Source organism: Mauremys reevesii, linkage group 23, assembly GCF_016161935.1.
Source record: "Mauremys reevesii isolate NIE-2019 linkage group 23, ASM1616193v1, whole genome shotgun sequence".
In the NCBI taxonomy this organism is placed as follows: Eukaryota; Metazoa; Chordata; order Testudines; family Geoemydidae; genus Mauremys; species Mauremys reevesii.
In genome coordinates, this window is record NC_052645.1 from 19,561,322 (window position 1) to 19,588,208 (window position 26,887).

A 26,887-nucleotide genomic window follows, 5' to 3' on the forward strand; every position below is an offset into this window, starting at 1 on the left:
ATGTAGTGTTGCTATGAACTGTTTAACAGCTGCTGTCTTTCACGCCAGCGGTGGCTGCGTTTGAATGGTGGTTTGTACGCTGCTGGTGGCTTTGATTCAGAAAGACGCTGCATGATCCTAAGGGAACACACACCTATTTCCAGAAAGCTTGCTCAGATTAACCGTGCAGATGTTATGAAGTGGACCTTGCTGCACCACAGTTCAGGTTGAGGTGAGCATTGTGTTGGGGGTTTAACTTCCCTCCCAAACTACTCTAAATTTCACATGTGAACTTGGATTGTCTTGAAAACTGTTATGCATAATCAGGGCTTGGAACAAGGTTAGGGGCGTAAATGACGCCTGAATGGGGTTGATCTCAGCTAGTGTCCATCACCCCCTACTACACGGGGGTGAACAATATTTAAACAGCTTTTATTAAGGATTTGATCTAGTTCTGCAAACTGATGCGCACCTGGGATCTGCACTAGAGGAAGTGACTGGTGCACATGCTGTGAGACTGCTGCTTTGTTTGGCACTAAATGTTCCCCTGTAGTATCTCATTGCAGGGGAAGAGAAAATTGAAATTGATGAGAGAACTGCTGGAAACAGACGTGAAATTGACTAGTTAACTTTTTATTGTTGAGTGGAATGAAGAAAATAAAAATAAGTGGTAGGAAGTAAATTGCATTTGCAAAATTCTTTCCATTTTAATAATCTCCAAAGTAATATTAGTAAGAGCGAGGAAATTGGATTTTTTTTTAAAGTTGTTTTTTAACCTGAGTGTTTCTCTCTCAAGCTCCAGTTGGGGAAACACTTAAGCATGTGTGCAACATGGACTAAAGCTAAACGTGCAGTTATGTGTTTGCAGTGTTGGGGCCTATGTCTGCAAAGGTCACTGGAATGGTCACATGACAGGAACGAGGGGCAAGCACAGGAATAAATATTTGGCTGCTTTTGGTGAGGCACTTTCTGTGCCCTTCCCTCATCCTGCAGCCAGAGGAGCTGCCTCTGCTCCCCCCTCGCCCCCCCCCCCCCAATCTGCGGAGCAGCAAGAGGAGCTGGATCTCCCCTCCGCAGTCCCAGGGCTGCTTGCTCTGCCTGTCCAGGCTCCGGTGGAGTTCTGTGCCCCTGCTGACTTGGGGGGGAGAGGGTGTGCCCCTGCCTGCCCCCACTTGCACACGCCCTGCTAATAATCAGCCATCCAGCTGATGCTGGAACACATGGACTAGGAGTATCTGAAGAGACAATTGAGTAACTAGATTTGGTCCAATATATTTGACCACCCTGGGCCAAGATCTTCAAAGTGTTTCCAAAATGCCTTTAAAACCTTGAGGTTTGACCAGCTGACATGCTGGCTGCTCCGCACAGAGCGGGCAATTGCCTACCTTTGGTAAGACTATGGCTACGCTACGCGGCTTTTAGCCACACAGCTGGGCCATTTCAGCTATGCTGCTAAAAGCCACACAGTGTAGCTGCTGTTTGTCAGGCCTGACAGCTGGACGTAGCCGAATTTCACCCTAAATAGGTGTGCTGGACATGCACCAAACTCGTGTGTTCTCCCCTTCCTGCTTGCCCAAGAAAGGCTAAAGTACTAACCTCAGAGGTTCCTGGCCTGTCTTAAATCTTAGGCAGGGATGATGAAAGAGGCTTTTCTTCTGGGTCAGCCAGTCCAGTCACTGACACCCTTCTAAGCAGCTTGGTTTGTGAGCAGACTTTTCTGACGGTTCTCCCCGCTCTCCTATTCGGCTTGAGCAGCTTTTATCACTGAAAAATATTTCTTGGCACCTCCGTCGTCGGCTGCTTGTTTCTCCAGGTTCGAGTGGTGCTTTAATCTGGCTATTGATCCTTGTTGAATCTCCGCCTGAATAAGAAAGGGAAATGCATGTGGCAAGAGCGGAGACTCCACTGTGCCTGTGTCTTGGGGTTGCCTTGCTGGTTTCCCCTTCCTCTCCCGTGCACCCAAAGAGATATTTAGGAATAGGACTGTTTTTCCCCCCACCCCACCTCAAACACAATCTGCAGCCACCCTGGCCACCTCCACGGTGACTACACCACGCTCCCACCATTCACAGTGTCATGACGATAGCAGAGGTGGTACTTGCAGCCTCGCATTCCAAAACGCACTGAGCCCTAATGCTTGTGCTTCCTTGGCAGGTCTCCTCCAGCTGTTCTGCTGCCATCCCTAGCCCAGGGTAATGGTAGCCTGCCCATCCTGGTGCGTGTGTGGCAATACGTTTTGAGGCAGAGGAACACAGGGCCTGGTCCTGAGTTGCAGCCAAATTGGGTTTGGGAGCAGAGGTGGCTTTGCAGGCCTCGCTGATGCGTCTCAGTTGCATGGGGCGGGGTGAACAGGGGCGGGAAGGGAGACGACCCGTGCAATGCAGAGCTCTCCCAACTGCCTGTGATGCCCAGGGATTGCTCAGGCAGCTGAGGATAACGGATGGAATGCTAAACCTACCTTCTGTTACACATGGTTCCACCTAGGGGAGGAACATACCTGACCTGAGCTGGTAACAGTCATACCCGGCAGTGCAATGCACTATCGTAGAGAAGGATCTCTTGTGTAGCTATCCACGAGGGAAGCTCTCTAGCCAGGCTAAATCAGCTATGGAATCCTGACCTGCTAGTAGCAGGCCCACTGGACAAGGAGTACATGACCATTATCATGGCACTAGGATGCCCAAGTATGCACCCTACACTGGCTGCAGGACATAGGTTGGTGTAGGATCCCTGATGGCAGTTCTTTGCCATCTGGAGATCATCCTGCAGCCTGATCCACTGGATTTAGGATCCAAAGGTGGGGTAGGATCTGGCTGAACATACCCCCTTCCTATGTGCCTTCCAATTCACGTTGTCTGTGAGTGCTGATGTGCTGACGTCAGTATAATACTGTGGGGTATCTGGGTGTGAAGTCACGTCTACATATAGGAGTCATAGAGCAGGTCACGTGACCATGGACTTTCACATCATGATACCACATTGGCTCAATCAGCCAGGAGGAAACTGTGGCAGCCATGCAAGGCAGGGAGGTTGTCTGGAAAGCTGGCTCCAAATTGCTGGGCAGTTGTTTCCTAGCCAGTAGTGCGTTTACAACTGCAGTCAGGCTGGTGTGTAAGAACCAGACCCCCTTAACGGATGGTGGGCTGGAAGCTGGTGGAGTGCAGATTTCAGCCCTCTGGAGGGGTCATTAGCAGTTTACTGACTTCAGGAGAGTGCAGCTGGGTGAGTTACTGTGGATTGCACAGTGGAATGAGTGGGGTGGGCTTTAGCTTGCACCATCCCTGGAAAGCCAGGGGAGCAATGACCTACTAGATGTGAGACCTGTAACTGGAGCATAGCAAAGGAAGCGAGATGCTAGTAGCACTGTGCTCTACGAAGGTGGTAGGTATCTCTGTTTTCCAGACCCGTAAACTGCAGCTCTGGGAGGAAAAGTGACTTGTCCAAGGTCCTATAGCAAGCCTATGCCAGAATCCAGATCTCATTGCCTTGCTCTGACCATTAGCTCATATTTCCTCCCCTTCTAATTGCTCTTGGCTAACGTATGGTAGAGGTAGAGGGATTGGACAATACCCCTTTCGTGGTCTTCAACATGACTATTGCTGGCCCAGTTCTGCAACCATGAGTAGAAGTAGAGCAGCTTCAGGGTCAGATCCCTCATGGGTAACTCGCATGCTTTGCAGGGTGGGACCAGTGGGCCTGAAGGAAGATGCTGGGATGCAGCGGTCTGAAACTGAACTATCCATTGTCCCTGGATCCACTTGGACCAGTTCTCTGCTTGAGCATTTAGAGCTAAACAGCTAGGCCTGTTAGCAGGAGCAGCAAAGCACTCAAACCTCTTCCATGGTCCAGCCACTAGAGGAAACAGAGCGCGCGCATGCACACACACATGCGCACCCCCTAATCTGAGTGAACAATTCAAAGATGGGTCTAGGCTGACTATGAAGATGCATTATCCTTAAGGATATGCCTGACAAACCTGGGCTGGGTTTATAACCATTGCATACCATGGATACTTTGCCTGGCTTGGGCTTCCATACCGCTCTAGTTAGGAAACCAAATGCTGACCCTTCTCAATTAGTCTTGAGGGCCAAAGTGCCCCTTGCCATGATCTGCTTCTAATAAAATCTCCTATTTCTGCTTCTGAAGTATCCCTACTTGAGAGTGGGAGGAGTCACACTGCTCATGAGGGTCTCCTAGCAAGCTTTGTTGCCCTAGCAACCTACTGCTTTGAGGATGTGGAGTGGGGAAACCGCATCTCAAGGATGGGTTCTTTACCCTGAATCTCAGATACCTGGTCTGTTGGGTGAATATAACTGCTGTTCTCCTTGCCATTAACCTACAGCCAGTCGGGATCAGGAGCAAGAGCATGAGACTGCTAAGAAGGATGAATCGTAATCTTTCTTTTTAAAAAAGCAGGTGTCTCTCAAATGATTTCCAATTTCCCTGCCACCTGCGTAACAGATTTCTTGCTTTTATAATTACTTCTAGGCGCTTATAAGATCTGGTTTCCAGGCAACTTGTTGCATCTTTTATTTCCTTTTGCCAATCTGTTGTCTCTGACTTTAAGTGTTGGAACAACATCATCCAGATTCTTAAAGCAGAGTTTGCAGGGGGGAGGGAGCCATTTTTCTTCCCTTAACTCTGCTGGGTAAATGTAGTGCTCTACCAGCATTTTAAGACCAGGTCTTGGGTGACAAGGTGTAGCTATTAGCATTGCACACAGCCAGATCCCAGTGTCCATAAATCACCTTTGTTTCATTCTCTCCTGGAGCTAGGCCAGTTTGCACTGGCTGAGGAGTTAGCCTACAGGCTCCGATCTGAAAGGACACGGTGGGCAGACTTAGCTGAGCTAACTTGGGGAGATCTGACTGATCTCCCTGCACAGCAAGGCTCTCTGTAGGATCTTCCCTGTGGGAAGGCAGGTAGGCTGCTGGCTACTCACTCTTGGGTTTGAGCCAGGGACAGGCAGGGCTAGTCTGCCAGGGATTCAGTAGAAGGTGAATGTATAGAAACCTGGATGAAGACACTCTACTGATGTAAATGGAGATGGGGCAGTTTATACCAGCTGAGTCTGGCCCACTGTGGTCAGGTTCTGATAAATGCTGAGGCCACAATTCAAGTCCCTCTTTACTCAGCAAAACATGTAGGTACTGGTCGAAGTCCCACTGAAGACAGACTTAAGCTTGTGCTTTGGGGCCTGGTTGTGGAATCCGTATTTAACCCTACAGATGAGCGCTTACTCCAAGGGGGCTGCTTTGTGCAAGCACCCTTCAACAGGTGTGATGGCCATACAACTGGGTCCTTCCAGCTGTGCTGATCTAGGTGCAATGCTGAGCAGCTGATCCAGCTGGAGATCCCTCCACAGTGGTGTGGCAACACCTTACTCATCCAGGGCCTGCATCCTAAAGAATAGGAAGAGCAGAGTGGCAAACTCTTTCTCAACACTGGAGGAGGAACACCTCCCAGGCTGGGCCCTATATTTCTGTGCAGTGCTCTTTGGAAGGGTTATTTTGGATTGGATTTAAACATTGGGCAAAGGCCAGTGGAGAGGTTCTGACTCTGGACAAATCTGTTTGTCCAGCTCCTGCGTCAACTTGGAAGCCCTGTGTTCCCAGCTCCCTAGCACATAGTAGCATCTCCCATTTAATGGCACCTGCTGAAAGGGTTTCTCTGGATCTTGTGCAGAGCTGGAACTCAAGCTGCAGCCTGTGGATTTTTGAAAGTCAGGGATGGTTGGGTTTGGCCAGATCTAAAGTGAAGGACCATCTGCAAAATTCCCATCTGGATCCAAGCTGAGTTCTCGGGGCATGTGAAATTGGGATTGTGGTTCAGACCATCGCTTGTTGAGACAAAATTCTAGGAGCTGGATTTGCATCTTGCAACCTGGCCCTTGGAAGGGGCTGCACATACAGGCATCAGTACTGCATCGGGAGCAGGGTAGGGACGGAACTGTGACTCAGGCTTTACATTTAGTTCTGGCTTCCCTCTTGCTTCCCCTCCCCTCATGAATGAAGTTTGGGCCAGGCCTTTCCCTGGTGTAGGCTATTGCTCAGCAGTACTGGTTTCCATGCTGGTTGGACGAACCAACCTTTCCCTTGCATGCTACTCCCTGTCCCCCTGTGTAGAAGGGAGTAGCCCCCTGCTGACAGCTGCTCCCCTTACCACACAGGGTCTGCCGATGTGAGCAGCTCATGCAGGGGGGGAAGGGGGCCTGGTCAAAGCCAGCTTCATGCCTGAGCCCCTAGAGACTGAGTTGCTGCCAGAGCATCAGCTCAGAGCCACAAGGTCACTCGACATTCCCTGAAACAGTTTTGTGGGTTTTGTAATGGCGCTGCAGGGGACTGTATGAAGCTGCCTTCCTCAGACAAAGGAGGAAGGGGAGGGAAAGAACAATGGAAAGGATGCGCTAATTTACAGAGCCGAGTGATCTGTGCATTATCATGCAAACAGTGCAGGCCAGTCAATGTGCTCGAAAAGGTTAGACATCAATATGCATTCAGAGACTGACCTCGTTGCTAAAGTGTAATTTAATTAACTTTTGCTTGACTGTTCACAACCTGCATCTCTGAATTATTCCATACGGGTCACACAGCCAAAGACTGGCCCATATCGCTCACCTGACTGTTAGTCTCGCTGGCCTTTGCTCTCCCTCACCATCTCGCTCCCACACCACCCCTGGGCTGACCGCTGTCATTGGTGGTAACAATTAGGCCATCAATCAATAGGTTAATTCTCCCATTTGAAATCATTAGGGACACGGGATCTGAACATTGGCTTTTGCTAATGATTTTTGAAAGTTGGTTAAATATGGCGGGACCTGCTCCATGGAGGAAGCGATGGGGAATTTGATTTAGAACTGGCCTTCAGTGAACATGACCTCAATTTTAATGACCAAGTTTCTTCTGTTCTCCCAATTAACTTAAATAGATCGGGACAGACTATGGGGAGGGAGCAGATGCAGGGTGATGGGCACTGTACAATAAGACCTAGGTTGTGGGGCTTTTTAATGGCTAGTGATTTTTGGGGAACCCAACTTAATACACTTTTTTTTTTAAAGGGCCTGATTTCATCTTACCAAATGGGTATGTGGCACTTCCTGGCCCCTTAAGGTATCTTGTCTTTGCCGAACATTCTAGTTGTCTAGTAATGTGGCTGCTTGGAATCACAGGCTTGAATTCCAACATCTGCTTTGCATCCTTCTGGAGAGCCTGTGTCTAAGGCAGAGGAGACACTCTATTGTAAGCAGGCCTGTTGGATAAGCCTCCTTTTTAAAATGGAAAAAGCCTGGTGGTCTAGTCTGTCTTAGAGGTGCTCAGCACCTCTAGCTGTCATTCACTCCACTGGGAGTTGTGGGCGCTCAGCACCTCTGAAAGCCAGGTCACAAATTCCTACCTGACCAGAATAAATGCTGGGTCCCAGGATGCTTGTGTTTGTCATTGGCTTTGCCCAATAACAGGAAGGGAATGTGCCGGCCACCTGCAGGCTGCTCTCCACCCCCAGAGGTGGCTGCATTTCCATGGAGCTGCTCTGTGTAGAGGTCCAAATCCTTTGTGCTGGATTCAGTCTTCCCATGTCCTTGCTATCCTGGCATTCGAGAGCAGCTGGGATGCTAATTGTTCCTCCAGCCTGCTCTGGAGTTCTGCTTTTCCCTGTTGGTCCAGACAAGCCTGAGTGTGCTCCCATGGGAGCACAATAGTTGATTTGCTCAAGTTCGAGATTGAGTTTTTCACACTTTGGGTCTAACTCACTGGTTACCATGGGAACGCTTGGATTTTAAAAAATGATGAATTTTAGATCCTGGGGAGAATTTCTTTCTTTCCCCATCTTTGGCTCCCCAAATCGTGTGATTCATTTTTACCGGGCATCTCTGTCTCTAGAGGTCGCGACACACAGGATCAGCAATTGACAAGCTTGTTCTTGGCTGGCCTGATACCTCTCTCAATGATTTGCCAATTCTTGCGTTAGCTGCTGAGTGCAAAATGGAGTCCAAGTCACCGATTGCTCCAGATGGTGTGTAACCATCACTCTTCCTGAATACACCTTGTGGACCTTGGATCTCGTCCATAAATCTAGTAGTGAAATAACCCCTTTCACATTCTCTGTAAGCTCTGTACCCTAACAGGGCTACGTTTCTCACCATCACTTATTTAAGGGCAATGTTTTACTGAGATTTTTGTCTGCACGTGACTAATTCTAGGGGAGGCGGTGTGATGAGTGAGCAGTGCATTGTGACTTGCAGCGCAGAGTCCTGGTTCGGAGCTGGAAGAACAGGTGCAGTTGGGACTTGGGAGTCCTGGGTTTGATTCCTGCAACTGCTGTACCAATTTATTTTGGTGGGTGGCCAATTATTAGGCTTTTTAGGCCATTCTGACTACTGGGCTTTGTTGCCCCTTTGCGGTGGCAGGGGTGAGTGAGTATATGAGAAATCTGAAGAGCTTCATAGTTTGACTCCTTAAAAAATAAAAGGAAGCAGAACAGAGCCCTCAGCAGATGTAACCTGCAGTCACCGAGCTACAGTAATGGACATCAGCTAAGGACCTTGCGCGGTGTGGTTCTTATAAGCATGTCAAGTCTCAAATACCACTGACTTGTTCTCTCCTATAAAGCTCTGGCTAATCCTGAACGTGACTCTCACATTTCTGTTCTCTCCCCCACATACACACACCTGTCTTAACAGAATCAATGTGGTTACACTCAACTTCTCATTTCACCTTGGAATGGTTTCCTCTGAGACAAATTAACCAGTTCCCCTCACTGTAATTCAGGTGTGGGTGGGAAATTGAATATTTTTGGGTTCCGCTGTGAACACTGGTTGGTTGTTTTCTTTAAGAAAGTGTCTTTAGAACACAAGCACCAGACATACAGCTGGTACAAATTGGCATAACTTCACTGGAATCAATGGGGATACACTGATTTACTCCTGCTGACTTTACAGGGAGGGTACTGAAAACCCTGTATTCCTGTGTGGAATGAGATCTCATTCCATCTTCATAAAATGACTTAAAATCTCTTCTCAGCCTCTCTTCTCTCCCCCACCCCCAGTCCTTCCCCCAATGCCTGGACTCCATGGCAATGGACACCATAGAAGTGGAGAGAACTGAAAGTTGTAGTACAACATAATACACAATTGTCTGAAATCTCAATGGGAAAAGCGTTTCCCTTATACAGGAACTTTAAAGTTTTATTGTAAAAAGAGCTTATCCACCAATCTTGCAGGTTCCCCATGTAAAGCATTAAATCTGGATTTGAAGGATTATGATTCTAAATCCCCTTCCCACTGTACAGAGCCGTACTAAGTCTCAAGCCCGAGCCACTTGCTTCTGTACTCTCCAGCATATGAGATGTTAACGGGGTGGGGCCTGGGCAAGGAATGGGCATTTAGGGATCTTCACCTCCGGTGTCCCCATATCATAGAATTCAAGATCAGAAGGGACCATTATGATCATCTAGTCTGACCTCCTGCAAGATGCAGGCCACATAAGCATATCCACCACCACACTCCTGAATCTCTTCTCCTTGACTCTGCTGTTGAATGCTCCAAATCATGATTTAAAGACTTCAAGTAGCAGATAATCCACCAGCAAGGAATATCTCCTACAACAGTTCCTGATGGTGCTGACCGTGCCCTAGAGCTCAGTCAGGTAAACTTTTCCCTCATGTTCAGACCTCCCTCAGCCCCAGTAGGGTCAAGTTTTGACCACCCCAAGCCGTCTAATGGGATTGCTTTCCTTGGAGCACACCTGTGAATTTTTCCACTTATTGGTTCCTTCAGTGGTAGCCTCTTACTGTAATTTCTCTTATCACACCACCTACCGGCCCCAGCCCAGATTGGGACCCCATTGTGTTAAGTGCCACATTCAGAGTAAAACAATGGCCCTGCCTCAGTACCATCTAAATACCCAAAGACTGGGCAAAGGGAGTGCCATTATCCCCACTTGACAGATACGGGGGACTGAAGCACAAAGATTAAGCAAGCGGGTGGCACAGCCAGAAACAGAACTTGGATCTGCTGGGTCCCAGTCCACTGCTGTCCTCTCTTGTGAAGAGAGCAAGGGGCAACTTCTCCAGGTCTTGGACTGAATTCCTCTCTTTGCCTTCTCTAGGGCCTGTTAAAGTCTATGAAGCCTGGGAATCCTCCAAAGGCCAGATGGGAGGACCATTACAGTACTCTGGTCTGACCTTCTGCATCAAGCCCATCGCTAATGAGGTCCAAGCTTGATGTGAAGCTCCAAGTGAGGGAGAATCCACCAGGTCCCTAGCTAGGTTGTTCTAATGGTTAATTACCACTAATATCCATAACCTATAGAGGTGCTTGTGGTGCAAAGACAAGGCTATTTTTCCAGAAAAGTGAAAAGTAGCAGCAGTTTGAAAACTAATGGAGTAGAGTGGTGGTTTTTGTTTTGGCTTTCTGATCAGTGATCAGAAAAATGGAAGACAAAAGGATGTAAAAGAGGAGCTATTGGCATTGGCTGACTCTAGAGTCTGAAGTTGTGGTTGGATTAATTTAAAACACTGATGAACCTGCTGCTGGAACAAATCCCATGAATTGTGATTTGCTTTTCAATTACCCAGGCCCTGCTTTCACTGCTTTGTGCTGTACGTCATGAGTGCTGCAACTAGATCCGTCATTCGTTAAGCTCCCCTGGCTTCTGTAGAAGGCTCCCAAGAACACCAATATCCCGTGCTAATGCTCGTCACTGCAATATATCAGTTCTGGCACTGAACAGATAGCTGGTTGGCAGGCAGAGCTTTCCAATGGCTGGGTGACTCAGAGCTGTAGTCCATCAAACTGAGCAATTTCCAGTCTACTTCAGAGCAATAGAGGAAACAGGATTCCTAATCTGCAAACACTTGGTCTTAAGTGTCCAGTGATTACGACTTAATTTAGTCATCATTGGAATGGGGATGAGCATAATGAATTGGCTGGATATTTACAGGAAGGCTGTTATTCAGTAGTAGCTGAATGTAATGAAGACTTTCAAACCCAGATGACTGCATGGCTCCAAAGTTTGTCAGAAAGCACTGCTTTCCAGTGCTTGTCCTGCCTCTGACCTCCTATGTTATCACAGGCAGGTCTGTGTCCATGCAACCCAGCCCACTGTCAGCCTTAGGTAATCCCAGAATACCAGGGTTGGAAGGGACCTCAGGAGGTCATCTAGTCCAACCCCCTGCTCAAAGCAGAACTAATCCCCAGTCAGATTTTTGCCCCAGTCCTCTAAATGGCCCCCTCAAGAATTGAACTCATAACCCTGGGTTTAGGATGCCAGTGCTCAAACCACTGAGCTATCCCACCCATCAGTGGTGGGAGGGATAGTCTTGCATCTAAATGTTACTAATTCACAAGCCTTTACATAGTAGAAGCTTAATTTCAGTTGTATTGTTAAAATACCTTCCGTTGAAGGTTAGTGGGAGTTGTGTCCATTAAAGACCCCATCCTTGGTAATGCAGCAAGCATGTTGCTGAAACATGCAGGGAGCGGATGCTCCAGGCTAAGGAAATTACATATGGTTTGTAGCAGTGTGTTCAGCCATAGCCCATGGCTCTTTGAGGCAAGGGCTGTCTTGGTATAGGGCCCTGGACCATGACTTGGGGGGGTGGGGGGGATAAACATGGGGAAATAGTTTTACTTTGTGAAATGGCCCATCCACTCCCAGACTTTATTCAAGCCTAGTTTGATGGTGTCCAATTTCCAAATTAATTCCATTTCCCCATGCTTATTCCCTCCCTCCCCTCTCACACAGTTCCTTACATCTCCTTGTCAATTGCTGGAAATGGGCCATTTTCATTACCACTACAAACAGTTCTTTTTATCTCCTGCTGGTAATAGCTCACCTTAAGTGTGTGTGTGTGTGTGTGTGTTCTTCCTACTGTATTTTCCACTGAATGCATCCGATGAAGTGGGCTGTAGCCCACGAAAGCTTATGCACAAATAAATTTGTTAGTCTCTAAGGTGCCACAAGTACTCCTGTTCTTTTTGCAGATACAGACTAACACGGCTGCTACTCTGAAATAAGTAAACCTGATCGCCATTGCTGGGTGGGGGAGGGCTGTGGTGTGGGGAAAGGGGGTGAGGTCAGGACACAGCTGTGCCTTGCGGATACCTGGCTGCCAAAATGGTTTGTTTGAAAATTTGAGGGTGAACTTTTGGTTTTTCTGTCAGAAGCTTCAAATGGATTCAAAAGAAAATATTTCAAATCAGTGCTTCAAAATGAACCTGGTTTTGTTTCAACTTAAAATGTTTCAGGTTGGACCAGAACCAACAACACTTGATTTTGAGCCAAAACCTAACTGTCACTCTGATTCCCTAGACTGTATTTTGATAACCAAAATGACACTAACTCTGATTTAGAAGGGAGGTGGTTGTAGAAATGCTTCTCATGGGACAAATCAAAACTTTTCCTAGAATTTCCACTTTCTCAGGTGACAGCAGGGGAGGGGGGATTCCAATTTTAAAGTTTGTATCTTTCTGTGCAAATTTCTACCATTCTTGTTCAAACACAATTTTAAATACCCCTTCCCTGAGCGCCCCCTTTCCATGGGACCAGAGCCCTACTTTGCAGCTGTAGGCACCATGGACACCAGTTCATCAGAGCACATTATGTAGTCAATGGGACTCCTTGGGTGCAATGAGACAGCTCAGCAAAGTTTTATGCTTGTGCTTAAATCCCTATGCTGGATTGGGGCCAGGGCACTTATCACCTTGTAGAACTGAACTCATGATCATCTTCTCTGAAAGCTCCATGTGTTTTTAGCTTTAGTGTAGATATTAAATCTTTCCAGTATGCAATGCATCATCGCTTTTGGAATCTCTTCATTGTCAGGGCAGGCTCAGAATGACAGATTAAAAAATAACTTTTTAAAGTCTCTTCTCCTTTCCTTCCTAATTCTTCAGTGAGGCAAATTGTGGCATTATCTGCCAGACAAAGGTTTTTGGGGCCCCATCCTCTCTGGATAAAAGCAAAGCCTCGAGGGGATTTGCCTTTCAGTGAAGGTTTTTCTTTCTTACCCATTATTTGTTACCTATTATGTACCTGTCCTTCATGAAACATGTTCTATCCAGCTACAAAATCATATGGATCATGGTAAAAGCAAAGTTAGAGGCTTGAAATCAGTCTTTTTTTTTTTTTTTTTTTTTTTTGGTCATTTAATCTCTAAGGAACTTCTAGTGCATTTATAAAGGGGGTGGGGAGGCATCAGTCACCCTTTATCGTTAGGTACACTGACTGCAATCAATCTGCACAGTTGCACATGGGAGCTATGCTTTTTGATATTTGTAACTACCACTAATTTATATAACCAAAAAGGCCGCTCTATTACTGAGAATAACTAGTGGAAATGCAATGGTTTTTAATGTAATTTGGGTCTAATTGTCTGCATCAGCTCCATGTCTCACAGTGATGTGATAACTTCGTGAGCACGTACAGGGCCTGGTCAGTGAGCAGAAGTGACTGTGCATTGGGGGATACTGGAATATCTAAATGCTTGTAACACTTGACTTCAACAGGGCGGTGTATTCAGGTGATACAGTGGCTTGCCAGATAAGAACACCCAAGCATATACTTGAAAGACAATGGGGGTGAGTGTCAAGGATCCTGTATCTGCCCTCCAAGTGGCAAAATCTTGCCAACACTAGGAGCCTGGAAATCAAACACTAAAGAGAGCCCTTCTGAGGAGGAGGGGTGACAGGCAGACACAGGTTCTGCAGAGTTAGGCCTGCCTAGAACTGGGCAATGAGAAACCATGAGTGACAGCAGCGAGAGATGAACACAGGCCAGCTCACTGGCAAGCACGTTTCCTCTTAAATGCTTTTGTTCTAAATAAAACTCCTGTATGAGGAGACTGGATACCACTGTAATTGTCCTAGAGGGAACAGAATTGCAGGGCCTGCATGGAAATGCAGACCTGATGAGGCCAGTTATAACAGGGGACTGCAACATAGGGCCTGCTCTGAAAGTGGGAAGATCCTGTGATTCCACCCCGAGAGAAGATGATGGCTAGAGGTCTCCAACCTGAAAGGGCAGCGGGCGGAGCAGGGCGTACTCAGACCAGGCAGGGTCACAGGTGCAGTTATCGGACGATGGATTTCATTACCACCAGTCAGTTTACCTTCTGGTTATGAGCTTGTCGTAACTGCATAATGAAAAGAGTCCACAGTGTAGCACTCCAGTTATCATGCACAGCAGAAAATCATGTGCACCTTTAATGTACAACCTTGGAGTTGGGTACTGTGCAAACTATGAAGCAAAGCCTGTGGGAAAAGTGCCGTGTGTAGTGGCGATGTCTTGTATTGAGGAAAGTAGGTCTGTTGTCACAGAATTAGACCAGCAAAGTTACTGACGGAGGTCGGTAAACGAATGCAGAATTAAGAATCAGATTCCTCAGCTCAGACCAAACACACTTTTAAGTTGTCACAAAGGGAGTTTATCTGGTGGCTAAAGGAGGGGACTAGGAATTGAAACCTGGGTTCTATTTCTGGCTCTGGTAAGGGAGTAGTCTCTAGTAGTTAAAGACAAAAATAGCCCACAGGACTCCTGGCTTCTATTTCTTAATGTGACATTAACTCATTGTGTAACCTTGGAGAAAGTCACCTCTGTTCCCTTAATGATACAAGGGATAAGGCTTACCTGAAATTCCTCAACTTCTGGCTTCTCTTCTGCCATTCCTTTCCTAAACTTAATCTCTCTAGAAACTTAAAATACCACTAGCCTCAAATCATTCTCTTTAATAACACACAGAATATTGTCTTCTAGGAAGTGGAGAACATAGTGGAGTTTGGAGTCTTAAAAGACACTAGAGCTTCTTAGGTTTTGGGGTGGTTCTTCTGTCCAATTAAATTGGCATTGTAGGTTGGGCTCAGCTAGAGTGCAAACTTTCACTGTGTGGGTGTTTTTGAGACTGAATGGGAGGCTTGAAGGAAGTAGCTGGCAGACTTTCTCTCCCCCCCCCCAATAGGTCAACCCCCTTGGGCTCAATAAGGGGGAGTGGAAGGCTAAGGACCGCTTTGGGTTACTTAGGGGGAGTGAGCAGGAGCCTGGTCTGCATCGCAGAGGGGTCGGGGAGGAAGCACTGAAGGCTGTGGGGGGTAGGGTCTCTCTAGGATCAAGGAGAAGGGCATCTGCAGGGAAAGGCACTCCAGATTTTTCAGGACCAAACCAGCTGGGGCAGATTCTTGTAATCACCATTGTTGCCACTGAAACTGGCAAATAATTCCCAATGTCTCCACTGGGCCAGCTCCTCAGCTTGCATGAACTGGTTCCATTAACGTCAATTGCTGGTGCAAGTTGTTATGCAGCCGAGTGTCTGGTCCCTGGTGTACTAGTTACTGGTGTGGGGTGGGGGGTCCCCAAAGTTGTTGCTGTAAGTACTTCATTACTGCAAGACACCCATTCACTGGATTCATCACTCTAACTTCAAGAAGATCAGAGCCCCACTATTCAACACTAAACAGTAGCCCCCTAGGATTATGCCCCTGGCTATACATTGGCAGTGGAATCCCATACCCTAGCCACTGGGGTACCAGGAGAACAAACACAAAAGGGAAGAATAAGGACTTGCCGCAGAGCATAAATTGCCAGCAGCATTAAAACCGGTCTTATTCCCACAGGTCTGCTTTAATAATGACACCCTAAGTGGGGAAACTAGCATCTTACTGCAGACACTATTTTAAAAAGTCAGCCCTTGCCAAGAACTATGGTACAGCAGTGTCTGAGTCAGCAGATTCCTCCCCCCGCCCCAACCCCTTCCCCTGTGCTTAGAATAGGAAACTATTGGGGGAAATCTGTTGGCGAGTGAGCTGTTGATAGCAATTACTGTATCTTAGTCCTCTAGCCTTTTCAGAACCTCTTGAGGACGGGGCAGGGAACAGCTGCCATCACTCAGAGCTGGTCAAAAGTTTCAAAGAAATTTTATTTTGAAGAATGGTGTGTGGTTTTTTGTTTTTGTTTTTTAAAAGCCACTCTTTATAAATTGGAGGTGGGGGAGAGATAAATGTTTCTCTAGTTTCATATTTTATGGGATGGAGGGAAGACAAACACTTTCCAAAACCATGCTCTCTAGCTTTAGAAAAAACTCATGAGGTCTTTTTATCTGCTTTATTTTGAGAATATTAAATTGCCTTTTTCCCCCAACCAGCACAGTGGCAGGGTAAAGGGGCCTCTGGCAGCTACTTGAAGTGCTATCTGCTGCTTTTTGGTCTTAAATCAATCAGACTTAAACAAACCAAAACTAATGGTGTCTGGATATCCCAGTGATAAATGCTTATAAACACTGTTCCACACTGTGAATAGGGTAGATGAATGCCTTCGATAAGACAGATTTATTGTAATGAAATTCATATAAATCAGTTATTTATCTTCAGCCCTCCCTTGGATGTTGCAAACACAATTGCTTTGGATTTCTCCTGCATTGCAACAAAGTGAAACTGACTAGAAAGCCTGGCTCCATTGAAGTTGAGGAAGCTTTGGCACCATTTAAATCCATGGCAGAGGCATAACTGACTAAATAGACTAGTCTTCAGGCCTGCTCCTCTGACTGCTTTGTGTCATTCGGGCAGCAGAAGGGTACAGGGAAGCTGGAAATTCCCAGGATGTAGGAGAGTTCCCCCAAGTGGCCCTTATGATTGGAGAGTCAGGTGAACGAGGGGAAGGAGTGGGCATGCTGATAGATTCCCTAGCTGGTGGATTGGTCAAGCAGGCATAACATAGAGCAGCCTTTAGGCTGCTGTAAATTACATAAGGGCTGGTAAAGTGGTTTATAGCTGGATCATCTGTTCTGCTCTAGTAATAAGTCCATGATACAGCTAAGGACATATTGTAAATAACTTTTGTCCTAATATACTTAAGCCATCTGAATCTCATTTTGATTTGGACCATGTCTCTTATTCAGTGTCACTGTCTTGCAGGTATCAGTGTGTGGGCTGAGTAATAAAATTCCCAGCTGTGTTCAGGCAGTACGATGCTGCATTGAACAACAGATGATGCGCAACAATCAGCAGAAAAAGCTACAGCTGGTGTAGCAGAAAATTGATTTCTGATGTCTTCTCCTCCTCTTCCCTACAATCCCCCCCTCAAGGCAGAGACTTGATGACTTGATTTGTAATTTTCTCTACTGCCTTTGCCACTCCCTGTGGGAGAAGGGGGTGGGAGGACAGGGTCTAATGGTGGCAACTGGAATGATTGTGTCCTCTTCTGCACACAGAGCACCAGCCCCGCCTGGAGTGGAGAGCGGGCTGTGAATGGTCTGTCGATCTCTGACTGGGAGGGGGCAAGGTGCAGGGGAGGCACAGTGTTCCCGAGGAGATGCACCTCTGTCATTCAGTGCTTGGTGGATGCTGCTGAGATGAAGTCAGCCTTGGCTGCACGTCATTCTCCTTTCATCTGAGCTCATGGATGGAGACCAACTTTCGTGGAAGGCATCAGTCTCTCCTCAACCCACTCCAACTTCCAGACCTGTCCTCTTCTCTCTTGTGGGTGTCTGGCCTGTCTTTAAATATTGCTCTCCATGTAATTTTCCCTCTTTACCCCAACAACCCCCCACCCCATCCCATCCCATCCAGCTGACAACAGTTAAACCATCATAAAGGCCACCAACAACCTGGTGTCTTCTCAGGAGAACTCCAAAGCCCAGGCCAACCCTCTGGCCTGCATAGGGACTGTGGCATCTGTCATATAGCAGTCATCAAATCTATGTGATCTTTGAGTCACTGATATGCCAGGCAGTAGAAGTTGGACACCTACTGTCACCAGTAACTTTCTGCTGTCACAAACAGGCTACAATGTGGCCCTAACAATGAGGAACCTTGATGGGAAATGAGATATCAGGTTTGTCGATTAGCAAAAGGTGAAGCATGTCAGACTTTATGCGTGCTCTGAAAATCTTAGGTACTCGTACAGCCCTCATTACCATAGCAGCTTAAGCACTGGACAAACTCTCCTCACAGCTCCTGTGAAGGAAAGGAAGTGCTATGTAGCCCCATATTACAGACCGGGAATGCACATGGAGACTAAAGCCTTGTCTACAACCACAAGTTGTAGCCCCTTAATTAGACCAGCAACGTGACCCTACTAGTATGGACACAACTATACCAGTCTAGCTTGTTCTCCATAGCCACTGAAGTTACGACAAGAAGTAATGGGCTTAATCTTCAGCGAGGGAGACTTAGGTTCAATTTTACTAGAACTCTAAGAGTAGTTGAAGGTCTGGAACAGGCTTCCAAGGGCGGCTGTGGAATCTCCATCATTGGAGGCGTTTGCCCAACCTGTTCTTAAAAACCTATCCAGGATGGTCTAGATAATACTTGGTCCAGCCTTAGTGAAGAGGGTGGGACTTGTAAAGACTTTGAGAGAGCATCCAGCTCCACACGTCTGTGATGGTAGCCCCCAAAGGCCAGGAAATACACCCTAGCCTGCTGCACGGCACTGTTCTCCTAGCATGGATGCGCCTCTGTAACTACTAGGAAAGTCTCTCCCCAGCTGAAATAGTTACACAGGGACAAAACTTGCACATAGACCTAAGGGACTTGCCCAAGGTCATGTAGCCTATGGCAGAGCAGGGAGTTGAACGTGGGTTTCAGGAGTCCTAGCCTAGCATCCTAACCACTGGGCATCCGTTCGTTCTTTCCCTAATGGCTTTAAAGCAGGCAGAGAAGAGAGGAGGTTATTTGTTGCCCATATCTAGCATCACCCATATACTGAAGTACTAACTCTGTATTGCCAAATAGCTCAGCTCACAGCTGTCCTGGGAAACTCGGGGAGAGCGACGGGCTTTCTGGAGACTCCCTCCCAGCCTGTGCATCTTGTGCAGCGGAACGGCAGCAGGTGTTCCTCCTAATTGCTTTCCTGTTTTCACCCTCGCAGATGCAGCTCCAGCCACTTGACTAGAACCTGAGGGTCCCCTCTTCCTCTGAAGCTATTTCCGTCTCCTTGGAGCTGACTGAACTCTTTATAGGTCACTCATTCAAGTGCACTTGCTTCCTGCTCATGCTGTAGAACGGAGCTGGTGTTGCTAGTGATGTAAGGGCTACAGACCTTTTGCAGCATGGTGCAGGTTGCCGCTTTGCAGTGTGGTGCGCTGGCAGCGATTTCACATCCTCCCGGGCTAATCCACATAAATTCTGTTAATCGTGGATTTAATCTTTTAAGCATGCCGTAATTAAATTACATGCCAGTCAGTTACAGCCACATTAACGTAATGTGCGAGGTTCGCTCTCCCTGCCGTTGGGGAGAAGTGAAAAAGGAGCCAGGATAGTTTTGTAGCTAATGCGCTGGGCTGCATGGTGGGAAGATCTGGGTTTTTATTCCCTGCTTTGGCACTGACTTTCTGTGTGACCTTGGGCACAATCATTCCCCTTTCTGGGTCGCAGTTTTCTATTGATAAAAATGGGGACAATGATGCTTCCTTTTGTAAAGTGCTTTCAGGCGTGTGGCTGGGTGGGCTCTGAGAGCCAGGTATTGTTCATGGGCGCTCACTGGAAGAGCCTGGAGACTCCACGCAGGAGCTAGGGCCTAATCCACATCCACAAGAGTCTTTCCATTGACTCAATAGACTGCGGATCAGGCTGCTTGTGGGCAGTTACCGATGCCGACGGGTGCTAGCTGTGGCTGTCAGTCCCAGCAGAGAGGCAGAGGATTCAGCAGGCCATGCAGCCTGAACTTTGACAGCCAGCAGCTAGGGTACTCGCTGGGCATGTGGGAGACCCTGGTTTAACTCCCTGCTCTGCCTGATGAAGAGTCATTCTCACTCCTTTTTAAGCCTCTGACGTCCAGATGCTGGGACTGGATGACGGGGGATGGATCACTTGATGACCGCCCAGTTCTGTTCATTCCCTCTGAAGCACCTGGCACTGATCGCTGGCCGAAAACAGGATACGGGGCTAGATGCACCATTGGTCTGACACATATGGCCATTCTTGTGTTCCTTCACCCCTGCAGGCGCTTTCCACATCACAGGTAACATACCGGAGCACGGTATGGGCAAGGCCTGCCCGGCCTCACCTTGCTGCCCCATCACATGGGTGTGACGTCAGTCCCCAGGTCTGGTGAGCTGATACCTTCCACCCACACTAGACACGCTCTCAATTCAAAAGTCCCCCTTTCCAAGCCGGGGTCACTTCCAACTGTGACATTTTGGACTTTGGAGGCCACCTGAGAGACTGTACTCGTGTTTTGACTATTTATCTGACTGTGTCCATCCAGTGTATTTCTGCTGAATTCTGCTAGCTGAGCTCCATTAGTAAAAAGTCCTTGTCTGCTAAACCCCAGGCTGTTCCCAGATCTGGGGAGAGAGCAAGCAGGGGAAACCCTTTGAGAAGAGAGGTCAGTGGGGATTGTTGTTGGAGCAAATCTTTAGTCTCTCTATCACTAGAAGCATCAGTTCAACCTGGGGCAGACTTTCTGTCAGTCAGGCCATTGACTGGACTCTGGATAGCACATTGCTGGGAGCTCTCTTTAACCACAGCCAACCAGAATCCTCTCACCATCGCTCTGCGCCCTCCTCTGGTCTGTTGCATCCACCTGTCACCTCTCGACTTGGACAGTCTTCAGGGCAGGGACCATCTGTTCCGTGTCTACAGCACCTAACACAGTGGGGCTGGAGCTTCTGGATGCTACAATATAACGAATACAGCACATCACAGCCATACAGGGGAGCTGCTTAAATTCACTCTCTCACAATAAGTGACCTGGATTTAAAAATCAAATGGAGCAGAAATAGTTGATGGGCAAGTGCCTCTGGATCTAGTCCATTCTGCAGCGGGGGGGGAACCAATCCTTTCTAGCCCCCTCGTAGCAGTTTCTCTGCATTTTTCACCGCAATCTCTGGGCTGCCATGAAATGTCCTATTTTCTTTATATATATATATAAAAAAAGAAATAGTAATCCCCTGGGAATTAAAGATAATCATTGCAAATGAGAATTTTATGAAACATTAAGTCTATTCATAAATCCTGGTGGAGCCGCATGATAGTCTCAGCCGGCCTGCTTGCTGCTGGATCCATTGTCTTGTGCTGGCAGAGTGAAAGGCGTAATCGCACTAAGGTTAAATGAAACCCAGCAGGAATGTGCCGCATACAGCAGGGGCTCGGATGAAATGCCGTTCTCTGCCAACTTGCAGTGCAAGATTTGAATTCCTTGGAGGGAGACAGAACTCCAGGTGATGCTCCCTACCCTCTTCTCCAGTGCCTGGTGTTAGGCAAAGATAGTGATAGATGCCATGCTTCAACCATCATCTCAATCACTTTTGTACTGCAGTAACAACCAGAGCCCCTAACCAAGATCAAGACCTGGTTGTGCTAGGAGCTGCACAATTGCTTCGTATGAGACCATCCCAAGAGTTGACAGGCTAAAGATACAGCACAGCTTGCTGTATCTTTAAAGCATGGGGTTTTCCTCTAACTACAAGGAGGTTTGTCTACTATAGTGGTTGAGTTAAGTGTGGGGCTTTCAGCTCAGACTGAGGCTTGTGGTCTTAGATGCAGGGTCCTAGGTTCAATCCCTGATATCTGGCAATCCATCCCAGGGTGTTGCCTTATGTAAAGAAAGGGTGTGGATTGGACTGGGAAATAAAATCTAGCAGTGAGGTGACAGTCTTGAGGTCTGGCTAGGCTGAAATCAGTTACTTCCCCAGAAACTAGAGGCAGGGAAAGAGTGATTTGCCCAAGGTCAGGTAGCAGATCAGTGGCAGAGCTGGGGCAGTCCAGTACCCTACAAACTAGAGTTTCTCAATTGGTGGATTACAAACTGCAGTGGGGGCGAGGGCGGTGAAAATTTTCACCTCCCTCTAAAATGTCTTGCTCTTCTTCTTCAAGGTCAAATGTTCTGTCAGCATGTTTATATGTACCCATAAGCCTATGTAATTTCTCATTGTTGGCAATGTTTTTTTATTATTTTATTGTATAACAGATGTAAGAAGGGTTGCAAAAATCTTTGTCTAATAAGAGGTCTCCAGCCTGAGAAGGCAGGCGGACACTGTATTCATAGAATGTCAGGATTGGAAGGGACCTCAGGAGGTATCTAGTCCAACCCCTTGCTCAAAGCAGGGCCAACCCTCAACTAAATCATCCCAGCCAGGGCTTTGTCAAGCCAGGCCTTAAACCTCTAAGGAAGGAGATTCCACCACCTCCCTAGGTAACCCATTCCAGTGTTTCATCACCCTCCTAATGAGTTTTTCCTAATATCCAACCTAAACCTCCCCCACTTCAACTTGAGACCATTATTGTACTTAGATTTCCAGAAAGCCTTTGACAAGGTCCCTCACCAAAGGCTCTTACGTAAATTAAGCTGTCATGGGATAAAAGGGAAGGTCCTTTCATGGATTGAGAACTGGTTAAAGGACAGGGAACAAAGGGTAGGAATTAATGGTAAATTCTCAGAATGGAGAGGGGTAACTAGTGGTGTTCCCCAAGGGTCAGTCCTAGGACCAATCCTCTTCAGTTTATTCATAAATGATCTGGAGAAAGGGGTAAACAGTGAGGTGGCAAAGTTTGCAGATGATACTAAACTACTCAAGATAGTTAAGACCAAAGCAGATTGTCAAGAACTTCAAAAAGATCTCTCAAAACTAAGTGATTGGGCAACAAAATGGCAAATGAAATTTAATGTGGATAAATGTAAAGTAATGCACATTGGAAAAAATAACCCCAACTATACATACAATATGATGGGGGGCTAATTTAGCTACAACGAGTCAGGAAAAAGATCTTGGCGTCATCGTGGATAGTTCTCTGAAGATGTCCACGCAGTGTGCTGAGGCGGTCAAAAAAGCAAACAAGATGTTAGGAATCATTAAAAAGGGGATAGAAAATAAGACTGAGAATATATTATTGCCCTTATATAAATCCATGGTACGCCCACATCTCGAATACTGTGTACAGATGTGGTCTCCTCACCTCAAAAAAGATATTCTAGCACTAGAAAAGGTTCAGAAAAGGGCAACTAAAATGATTAGGGGTTTAGAGAGGGTCCCGTACGAGGAAAGATTAAAGAGGCTAGGACTCTTCAGTTTGGAAAAGAGAAGACTAAGGGGGGACATGATAGAGGTGTATATAAAATCATGAGTGATGTTGAGAAAGTGGATAAGGAAAAGTTATTTACTTATTCCCATAATACAAGAACTAGGGGTCACCAAATGAAATTAATAGGCAGCAGGTTTAAAACAAATAAAAGGAAGTTCTTCTTCACGCAGCGCACAGTCAACTTGTGGAACTCCTTGCCTGAGGAGGTTGTGAAGGCGAGGACTATAACAATGTTTAAAAGGGGCCTGGATAAATTCATGGTGGCTAAGTCCATAAATGGCTATTAGCCAGGATGGGTAAGAATGGTGTCCCTAGCCTCTGTTCGTCAGAGGATGGAGATGGATGGCAGGAGAGAGATCACTTGATCATTGCCTGTTAGGTTCACTCCCTCTGGGGCACCTGGCATTGCCACTGTCGGTAGACAGATACTGGGCTAGATGGACCTTTGGTCTGACCCGGTACGGCCTTTCTTATGTTCTTATTCCTTGTTCTGTCAACAACTGTTCCAGTGTGTGGCTTCCCCAAGAAAGTACAGAGAAAAGATGTAAATGGAATTCTAGGGGCAGCTTTCTTGTGTGGTGTTAAAATGTTTAGTAACAAAAGTACTGGAGCTGCGGGACTAACTCCTGTGAAACCGTCTTTCTTGACGGGGCGGGGTGGGGTCCAGCCTATTCCCTTTTGCATTTATGGGCCCAGCTAATATGAAACCACGAGTAGAAGACAGGCCACGAATCCAGCCCAAGTTTTCTCAAAACTGTGTGAGAGTCGTAGAAAGTCCCAGACTCAGACATCCCTAAACTTAGGGAGTATGGGAAATAGTGACCGTTGGGAGGGGCTCAGTTGAAAACACTCTAAAAAGGAGGGGGGAAAAAAGTAGGTTTCATTTTCCCCATTTTTATAGGGGGGGGGGGGAACTGAGGCACAGGGTAGGGCACACAGCAAGTTAGTGGGAGATGTAGAAAAGGAACCCAGGTCACCTGAGTCCTGCTTTAGAGCCCCCCGTCTTGGAAAAGCTAGAGGATCACCCAGAGTAGAATTTTGCAAACAGTCTCTCTCAAAACAGGTCAAACCAAAACCCAGCTGCAAACGTTTGCCCTCTGCATCGAGATGTGACTTCCCTGGGGCCAACTTCTCCCAGAACCTTTCCACAAACGTTACGTTGTGCTGCAGTGACAGGCCCTAGCTCTCAGGTGCTAGGCATGGTGCAAACAGATACCAAGGGAGCCCCAGAGAGCTTACAATCCCAATGCAAGGGGAGAGACATGAGCTGTACAGGGACACTGGGCCTATGATCAGCAGAAGTCACAGGGCAGAACTCCTGCAGTCCCTGTGGAAACACAAACCCCAGCAGGGTTTTGGAGAGGCTGGGTCAGGACCTTGTGAACTTTCCCTATGACTGCAGTGTATTCTTCCCAGGCAGCTGCCTGGGAACGTGCATTTAAGTTAATTTGCCTTAACGTCACATCAGACGTGTTTTAGCAGCTTAATCTTCAGCGGTGAAGGAGAAAGAGGGTGGGGAAATGGAAATGAACACTTCAGAGCCACTCCAACTTTGGGAATGTGACAATTACTGTCCTTAATTTTTTTACCATTAAAAGCCAACTAGGGGCATTTCTATTTTTCTTTTAATTCTTTCGAACAGTATGAAGCAGCTCCCATCATCTCTAGGCAGTTAATCGGTGCCTTATAGAAAAGGATGGGGAAATAAGTGTCTCCTAATGAAAGGGTCCCTGTAAGGTCAGCCTGCCGCTTGTTAGCTAATCAGAGACTTATTTGTTTTGCAAATTGCTCTCTGGTTTTGAACGCAGTGTGGTAATTTCCATGGCAGGGAAGCAGGAGTGAGTTCATGGGGCTGGGGTTTGTGTTTTGTGTGTGGGTTTTTAAAGCCCTCAATCTGTCATTGGGAGGGGGATAAAAATAGACTGGCGAAGAAAAAGATCACGCTGCCGGTTTTGTTCCCGGCACTTCAGGCATGTGCTCAGGGCTGGAGAGCTGAGGGATGAATGATGACTGGCGGGGTTGTGTTACTGGACAAAAGTGGTATCTCTTGTGCATGTGCACCAGGCTTGGGAAGGATACAAATACCTAGCTCTCCTATAGCGCTCTTCATCCACAGATCGCAGTGACTTACAAAGGAGGTCAGCATCATTAGCCCCACTTTACAGGTGGAGAAACTGAGTGACAGAGTAGGCAAATGACTTACCTCAGCTCAGCCAGTGGCCTGTTGGGTGACTTGAGGATAGAGCCCAGGTCTTCTATATCCCACCCTGTTGCCCTCTGCTCTTCCCTATAAATTTTCACCTAGCTCTACAGGGGGCCATTTGTGCATCTACTCACCAAGTGCCAAGGAGCCACGACCACGATCCCCGGTCCCGCGGATTCGGCAGCGCGCCTGCGGGAGGTCCGCCGAAGCCGCGGGACCAGCGCACCCTCCACAGGCATGCCGCCAAAGGCAACCTGCCTGCCACCCTCACGGCGACCGGCAGAGCGCCCCCTGTGGCTTGCTGCCCCAGGCAAGCACTTGGCGGGCTGGTGCCTGGAGCCGCCCCGTGTCTGGGAGTGTCACCCAGCAGCATAGCACAAGTTTGTAATACAGCCAGCCATATCTATAACCCAAAATACAAAGGTGATACAAACGCATACATGAGATTATCATATCTGCAAATTATAACATATTTGCAGATATCTTATGGCATATCTGGCATAAATCTGCAATTTTACAATATTGGTATTTATAATATCCTAAAGTGTCTCCCAGATTCCATACAGTGTCCCACCTCTTCTCACCTGTCACACATCTCCGAACTCTCTTACCTGTGCTGCTTACATGGAAAGGGCACCTGCCTCGAGACTTCTGCTTTCATATGTTTTTGTTTGCATAAAGAAAGAAGGAAAAAGAAGAAAACCTTTAATAAGAGCTGTCACAGCCAGAGTCTCACTTGCCAAGCTGAGCTCTCCAAGCCAGAGTCCATGCAGCCGGGCCAGAAATGCCAGCCTGACCCATGGAGGAGCGTCGCCCCCATGTGGAGGACACCACATGAGACACAGGCAACATTAAGTCCCCTGGAGTTGAGTGCACAGGTCTGTCTACCCTACAGCTCCCAAAGGAGGCGCTGAAAGACTGGCACCAGAGGAGAAATGGCAAGTGCAGGCAAGGCCTGAACGACTGACACTTTGCCTGCTTTATGCTTCTCTGCCATGATAAAAGGGGTGCAAAGAGCTACTGAGACTGCCCCCAAGGGGGGGGCTGCCCCAATGATACAAGAGCTTGCCCCAGCCCTTCGTGTAAGAGAGGTGGCCAGAATGCAGTGTGGGACAGCTGTTCTCTGTTTAAGCAATGCATAAGTTAGAGAAACCTCAAGGCTGCTCTAACTTGCACCAGGGCTGCATAATAAGGAGGGCAGAAGCAGCTTAAAGCCACCTTCAGCCTGAGTCCATGCTATCCATGCAGGAAGGGTGTTACTGACCCAGGCCTGATAAATGACGTGCTCAAGGTCATAGATGGAGTCTGGGGAAGCACTCGAAACTGAAATCAGATCTCCTGACTCCTAGCCCTTTGCACTAACTGCTAGCCCAATGCTTCCTCTTTAAACCCTCCCTGAAGGCAGTGCCAGTGGTGCAAATTCAGAACTGCTGTTGGAGCAAGACTCTTGCTTGGCACCGGTGACCTGTGGAAGCAGCTGAATGTATCATAGGGGCACGAGGCCTGTAGTCTGCCATTAAGAGCAGAGACAAGGTGGGTTTTGCTCCCCTAGTATCTTGGGTTTTCTTTTCCTCAGACTCTTGTGCCCTTGCCAACATCCAGTTGACCACAGTATGGAGATAAGGCCCCAGGGTTTGCTCTGTGTCACCTGCATTCCTGTCATTTGTAATCTGCTCCCTGCTGCAAGCAAGAGCTTG

At 47.4% G+C, this 26,887-nt stretch overlaps 1 protein-coding gene across 9 annotated transcripts in view; it reads left to right on the plus strand.

Moving 5' to 3' along the window:
- Positions 1-26,887, plus strand: part of LOC120389229 (gap junction beta-4 protein-like) — a 94,244-nt gene that overhangs the window by 1,649 nt on the left and 65,708 nt on the right. For 3 of the 9 annotated variants that reach the window (XR_005590829.1, XR_005590825.1, XR_005590830.1), the window contains 2 exons: positions 49-211; positions 17,176-17,508. The exons of 1 other annotated variant lie outside the window; for it this stretch is intronic. The gene's annotated coding sequence lies outside the window, so the exon portion shown is untranslated. Of the gene's footprint in view, positions 1-48; positions 212-10,082; positions 10,806-17,175; positions 17,509-18,833; positions 18,993-26,887 lie in introns of those variants that run through there. 5 more of the 9 variants (XR_005590828.1, XR_005590827.1, XR_005590826.1 and 2 more) reach the window with 4 other exon arrangements.